Here is a 6524-nt window from a genome sequence, read left to right on the forward strand (position 1 = left end):
TCCCAGGGACTGTGGAGGACAGTTCTTACACCCAGATGACCTCCCGGGGCTGGCAAACTGTTTCTGGGATTCAAGGCCACTTGCCCGAGCGTCCAAGGGTGTCCTCTGTCTGCTCTGCCGAATGCCAGTGCACCTCTGTGCCCATCCGAGGGCTGGGGCCCGGTGGGGTCCTGCAGGTTCTCTCCCACTCCTCTACCTTCCTGCCCCTGCTTCACCCTCCATTCTAAGGCCCAAGCCTCCCACCCCCCAACAATGTCAGGGAGCAGGAAAGATACATTCACCAGAATACCAAATCTACTTTCTGCAGAGCTCAGACATTATTTTCACGTTTGCCTTAGTTTCCTTGTCTGTAAAGTGGGAATAACACCAACCACATCGAACTCTCTGAGGATGTTCAAATAAGGTAAGTGTGTGTAAAACTCAAAGGCCACCCAAGTGTCAGATATTATCACTTTTATTCTGTAGCCCATTCCAGCTCCAGTATCAACTCTAGACCCGTCAAAAACAGTCGTGGCTTCACCCAAAGCCAGCTGAACCCTTTTCTCCTTTCTGCCAGCCTGTACTAGGCACCTGTTGTGTCTGCTACCCACAATCACCTCTCCCTCCACGATCCCCACCTGACAAATAAGGCTCACAGAAGGGGCCACCTTGCCCAGGCCACTCATTCAGAGAGGGGCAGAACTGTGACTCATGCCAAGTTTCTCCAACCCAAATGCCACTGTCTTTCGACTGCAGCCAGCTGCCTGTCTGTCTGGTGGCTGGACCAGGCTGGGGAGCACAGAGCAGCACAGAGAGGGTCCTGAAGCCAGACTCTGGAGCTCTCAGCCCCATTAGGCGCCAGAGGCAGCCCCATGTGGGACCAGGATGCCAGAGCTGCCCGAAGTACCAGAGCTCAGCATGGGCCACCAGCTGAGAACTCCAGAGGCACTGCCACCCTGCCCCATTTCGGGGCCACAGGGCTGGGGCATCAGCCCCAGTGTCCCTACTCCTGAAGTGTCCCCAGGGGGTCTCTCCATTACCCCTGGAGCAAGCCATTTGCCCCATCCTAAGAAACCTTCACTCTAGCTGAGAGCCAAGTCACCTTGCTTTGCAATTTTTCCAATCCATGGGCAAAGCGATTGCCAAAACACTCTGGACTACCCTCTCTTAGTGGGCTACAAGCACATGCACATGACTATGGGCTTTAGTCACTTGTCACCAAGTCTGCGACCTGTCTCGCTCCCAGTCACCACCACCTCGCATGTGAGCAGCACCCTACCCTCCCATGGCTCCCCCCAGCTACCACCCCTTTTCTTCCTTCTTGCTCTTACCCCTGGCCTCGTCTGTGGCCAGAAGGAGAGACGATGCATTCCTGTCTAGCAACACGTCTCCCCTGAACAAGTACCACGGTCCAGTTTCAGCACAATTGGACTCGGCCGCCCTGATGTCATAGCTAGAAGTTACCACCTCTCAGGTATTAACTGTGCCCTTTAAGCACTTCATGTGGATTAACAACAACTCCAGGAGCTCCTCCTGTCACCCACGGTTTACAAATGGGGAAACTGAGGCACAGAAAGCCCAAGGAACATGCCCAAGATCATAGAGAGTGTGAGGAGCAGAGCTGGGGTTAGGGTTACCGGCAGGCTGGCCACAGAATCTGTCCCCCCGCAGCACTGGGTCAAACACCCTCCCTCAGCAAATGACCATAAGCATCACAAAGCTCACCCCCTTCACAGATGGGAAACTGAGGCCCAGAAAGGGGATGGGAGGAGTGACTGATGCCAGGGCTTCTAGGGAGGCTGAATGCCAACAGCCAGTTAGAGCGAGCTCTTCTCAGGTCCCTGGAGGGAGAGACCTTCCAAGCTTAGTAATAATCAGGATAAATAGTTAACAACTACAGTGATTATAATAATAAACATTTATCGAGCACTTAACTATAATATGATAAGGCACCTGTTTTAAATGTTTCACGTGTACTAACGCATTTCAATCTTGTACCACCTAGCCTAGCCTCTCGGCCAGAAATAAAAAAGCAAACACCATTTGCTTCTGTCTTTTAAAACAGCCACTGGGAAGAAAGTATTCATGTTGGTGGACAGACCTGGACCAACTCGGCCAATAGGCGATTTGGGGGAACCTCAATGAGGAGACTGCCTCGTAGATGGGGACTCCTCCAAATTTTCCAGTTTATTAACAGTTCTTCTCTCTCAGGGGAGCAAGTTCAGCAGTCCACACTCATGTGTGTCCTCTAATGATGTCAAAGGCCCTGGCCTTGGGTTTCCTCCCCATGCAGAAGCTGGTTGTGTTTGCACTGGTCCTGCTGAGAGTCTGGGGACCGTTGGCTTCTGTGAGACCCTGCTCCTTGCCGAGGCTGGCCTGGGCAAGTGTGCCACTCTCAGAATGCACAAGTGCTCAGGGCCCAAGGGCACTATCTCAGAATCCGGCTGGAGCGTAGGGGCAAGCAGCTCTTGGGGCCTGTGGGTTCTGGCAAGACACTAGGAGAGCCCAGAGGGTGGTCCTCAAACCAAAGCCCGAGGCTGGGGCATTTGGAAACATTTTGGAAATGCTGATGCCAGGGGATACCAGACACCTACCTGTTCCATGGCTTGGGAAAGATACAAAAGGCTCCATTTATGATGGTGACAGATTTTGCTAAAGATTATTTAAATTCCAGAGGAGGCACAGCCTGGCTACGAAGAACGGAGACCCAAAAGCCAGGAAGACTGAGTTCAAATCCCAGCACCGAGACTTATGGCCAGTGACCCTGGGCAAGTCACATAACCGTCCCCCAACTGTTCCCCAAGTGGGGACAGAAGCCCTTACTCACAGATTGCTCTGCGAATTAAGTACTTTGCACAGAGCTGAATGGCAGCCACTGCGATTACTATTATTATACTGACCTTTGAACAGAGAGGAAAAAACAAATGTGCTCATAGTTTCCCCATCCAGACAAGCAAGGAGGGGACTCTTGCTATGGCTCTGCATCTGGGCCTTCAGTTCCGATTAAATGGTTACCATGTTAGGAAGGCCCAAAGCAAGGAAATAAAAGGGAATGACCCTTTCCATCAAGGAGCAGGGAAGCCACAGCTACATGCAAATAAAGCATAAAAGGATATTCAAGTGAGAGCAGCTAGGATCGTGCCTTAGCCAAAAGCCACACAGCTCCAGAAACCAGCAAAAAAGGACCGTGAGGAACTACCTTTAACTCAGTAGTCACTTCTCAAGAGAAGAGGTGGTGATGATGCTGGTGTTGCTGGCTACCGGCTACGGTTTGCTAGGCATTGAATAGGTAGGAGTCACCAGGCAAAGCTGCATATGCCCTCCGGGGAGATACTTCTTAGCCCCATTTCATGGATGAGAAAATCAAGGCTCGGACAGCGGAGGCCACATCACCGAAGCCACACAGCTGGGAAGAGGCAGAGTAGGCTTTGTGTGACCCCCAAGGCCTGTCTGGGTTCTGTGACACATGGTTTCACGTTATTAACCTTGGTGCCTCTACATCTAGCCCAGGGCCTGGCACAGAGTAGGTGCTCAGTAGCTAGTGAGTGAATAAAGGAACATAGGAAGTGCAACAACGGGTGCACTGTGGGTCGTACACATCTCTCCTGAGAACAAAGCACCCCCAAGCCCAGGAGAGCATGCGTGCATCTGTGGGTGCAGTCACTCGCTGACGCCTGGCTGTGCCTACCACGTGGCCGGGCGCTGTGCTGGGCAGGCATCAGCGCACACAGGCCCCAGGGCTTAAAGGGGCACTTTAACTAGGGCTTAAAGGGGCACTTTAACCCCCCAACTAGGGGGACGGCCACAGCAGCCAGCAGAGTGGCAGGTCCAGGTGGCACCGTGCCATGTTTCCCACCATAATCACCATCCACCGCTCCTCGGCAGCAGCTCAGGCAGTGGGAGCGGCCAGATTCTCCAAGGCTGCACCAATTAATTCTTCAAGAGCCTTAATGCCCTTTAAAGTCATTATGATTTGCTTTTGAGGACAAATGATAAATCACATTCAACAGCCTTTGAGCATCCTCCCCCATAGCACAAACACACACACTTCCACAGGGGACCTGGGCCACCTCTGCGGAGCTCTCCCCAGGCCTCCAGCCTGCCGCAAGCCCACTGGGCAGATATTCCACGTGTCATCACAATTCAGAGGAAATTTACAAAAGGGGAAGGAAGAAAATCCCATGGGTCACTGGCAGCGGGAAGAGCAGAGCGCTGACTTGGACAATCACAGCTCGGACTGGAGGCCTGGGGCTGGTCAGCAGTGCGAGGGCTGTCAGACACGTCCTTGAGCATCTGTGTGAAGCAGGGTACCATTCCCTTCCACGGAGGGGGAAACTGAGGCTCAGAGGAATGTGGTCTGAGGAATGTGACTGGCATAACGTCACAAAGCTGAGCTGGGATTTGAAACAAAGTGTTCGCCTCCCTGAGCCCTTCTTTGCTGACGCCCTGAGCTGCTTTGGCCTCACAGATTCTCCTGGCCAACCAAGATCCCTCATTCCACACAGTCCGGCCAGGTAACACCCGCACACACGTGCGGGCACACACACACACATATCCTGAGCTCCCGGAGCCCATGGGGCCCTGTTCAATCCCTTCCAGAAACACCTATTTGCCCAGTCATCACACGGTTTGACTGCAGCTGTCAGTCCTGTCCATGTTTTTGAACTGAAGCTGTGTAAATATTAGCACAGCTAGTCCACAGTCCAACTTCCTTGAGCGAAAGCCTGAAAATCCTGGCAGGGCTGGCAGGGGCCCTCCAGCAGAACGTCTGGGTTCTACTCCAGGCTCCCCTTGTAATAGCCCAGTCAGCTCACTGGATTCCCTATTTTAACATGCCCATTCAGAAAGGGAGGGTAGGGAGAGACCTGGGCTGCCCTGAGTCTCAAACAGCAGAGCATCAAGGTGCTGCCATGCAAAGGTGTCATGCTTGCTATCAGGGAGAAGCCTGTGCTTACAGGTGGCGTGGCCATGCCTGGAGGGGGTTATCTTGGACCTGTTACACACTGGGGGTCTCCTGAAGTCTCTGGAGCATGCTGGATCCTTCCTGGGTTTGGAGAGGGAGAGATGGCCAGCTGGGAGGACTCTGCGTGGGGGGCAAGGTGGCCAGCCCAAGGAGTAGCTGGCTAAGCCTCCGCAGGCCAGGAGCTGGGCTGATTCTGCACCGCCCCCCCCCTTCAGAACTGCATCCCAGGCACTCCAGAGCAAATGTGATCCACCTGCTCTGAGGCGGACGGGTGAACTTCGGGTTGTGCCGAAGAGGGGCTTCTCAATCTCCAGGACACCTGGCCTGTGCTCTGAGACTCGGGGAGCAGCTGTTCACCACCAACCCTGACAACAAAAGGACTCAAGCAGGCTTCCCTGCAGCTAGAAGATTTAGAGTTGGATACAAAGAAGGACTTCCAATAAGAAGGGATGCAGGACTGAGAAATAAGCCAAAGAGGTGACTATGGACATCCCAACTGGAAGGGTGATATTGGAGAGGTCCTACTGCAGGGGCACCAGGGACACCCCTCAGTCTCTCTCAGCTGGGAGCAGAAGAGTCGTCGCCTGTGGAGCATGCCGACTGCGTCACCATGACTGTGCTGGCCCTGGGAGGACAAACACTCTGAGTTTTGCTCACTGCTATGTCCCCAGTGCCTAGAGAGGGAACGCTCACAGCAGGTACTCCGTAAACCGCAGAGCCTTGGTGCCGACAAGACTTTAACACTCAGCCTCAGTTTGCTCTCCTGCGATATGGGGATGCCAGAACCACAAGGACAAGAATGCAGATGCGATACCGGGTGGGACAGCTGCGTAAGACAGTAGCACGTGTGCGATATGAATATCGTGACCCCCCATTCTCGGACTCATGCCACCGATTCCAGACAGCTGGCCCTGCAGCTGCAGCTTGCCCAGCCTCCGTCCCAGACACAAGAAGCGACGGGTTCTTGGGAACCGCACCCCCACAACCCCACACGGAGCCTCAGCCCGGCGTCCCAGGCCCCTGGGGTGAGGAGGGGGCAGAGGGGACCACATGCATGTTCTCAGTGCAATTGCCAGACACACGCCGCAGAATTTTTGAACTCAGAGATCAAACGGCTGCAGGTGGGCTTCCCCCCAACCCTCAGGGGGCCCGACACAAGCCAAGTCAGCTTGTCAACAAATCCTCTCCGCCCCACAGCCTGGCTCCTCCAAGGGGCCTGCACACAGCTCAGGGGGCAGCTGTGCTGGCGAGCGAAGCAAGGAAATCGATATTCCCAGCACATACACACTCTCTTTCCATAAATACTGGCCCCTGGACTCTCAGGCAGCCACCCACAGGCCCCAAAGCAGAAAAGGGCTGGTCTCTGGGACACACGTTCGTTCGCCCCCGTCAAGACTCCATCCCTGACCACACCAGGCACATGAAAAACACGCACACACCCAATCACACCAGCAGACCCCTCACAGCCGCACTCACACAACAGCAGGAGCCACACAGATCTCAACCTCCCCAGCAGTCCAGGCTCCCCAGCGCACTCCTGGGTCCCCCCCCCCCCCCCCCCCCCCCCCCCCCCCCCCCCCCC

At 54.6% G+C, this 6524-nt stretch overlaps 1 protein-coding gene across 2 annotated transcripts in view; it reads right to left on the reverse strand.

Annotated features, from left to right (window-relative positions):
* Positions 1 to 6524, reverse strand: part of IQSEC1 (IQ motif and Sec7 domain ArfGEF 1) — a 387553-nt gene that overhangs the window by 68170 nt on the left and 312859 nt on the right. The gene's annotated exons all lie outside the window — the stretch shown is intronic.

This window comes from Neomonachus schauinslandi, chromosome 1, assembly GCF_002201575.2.
Source record: "Neomonachus schauinslandi chromosome 1, ASM220157v2, whole genome shotgun sequence".
NCBI classification, from domain to species: domain Eukaryota; kingdom Metazoa; phylum Chordata; class Mammalia; order Carnivora; family Phocidae; genus Neomonachus; species Neomonachus schauinslandi.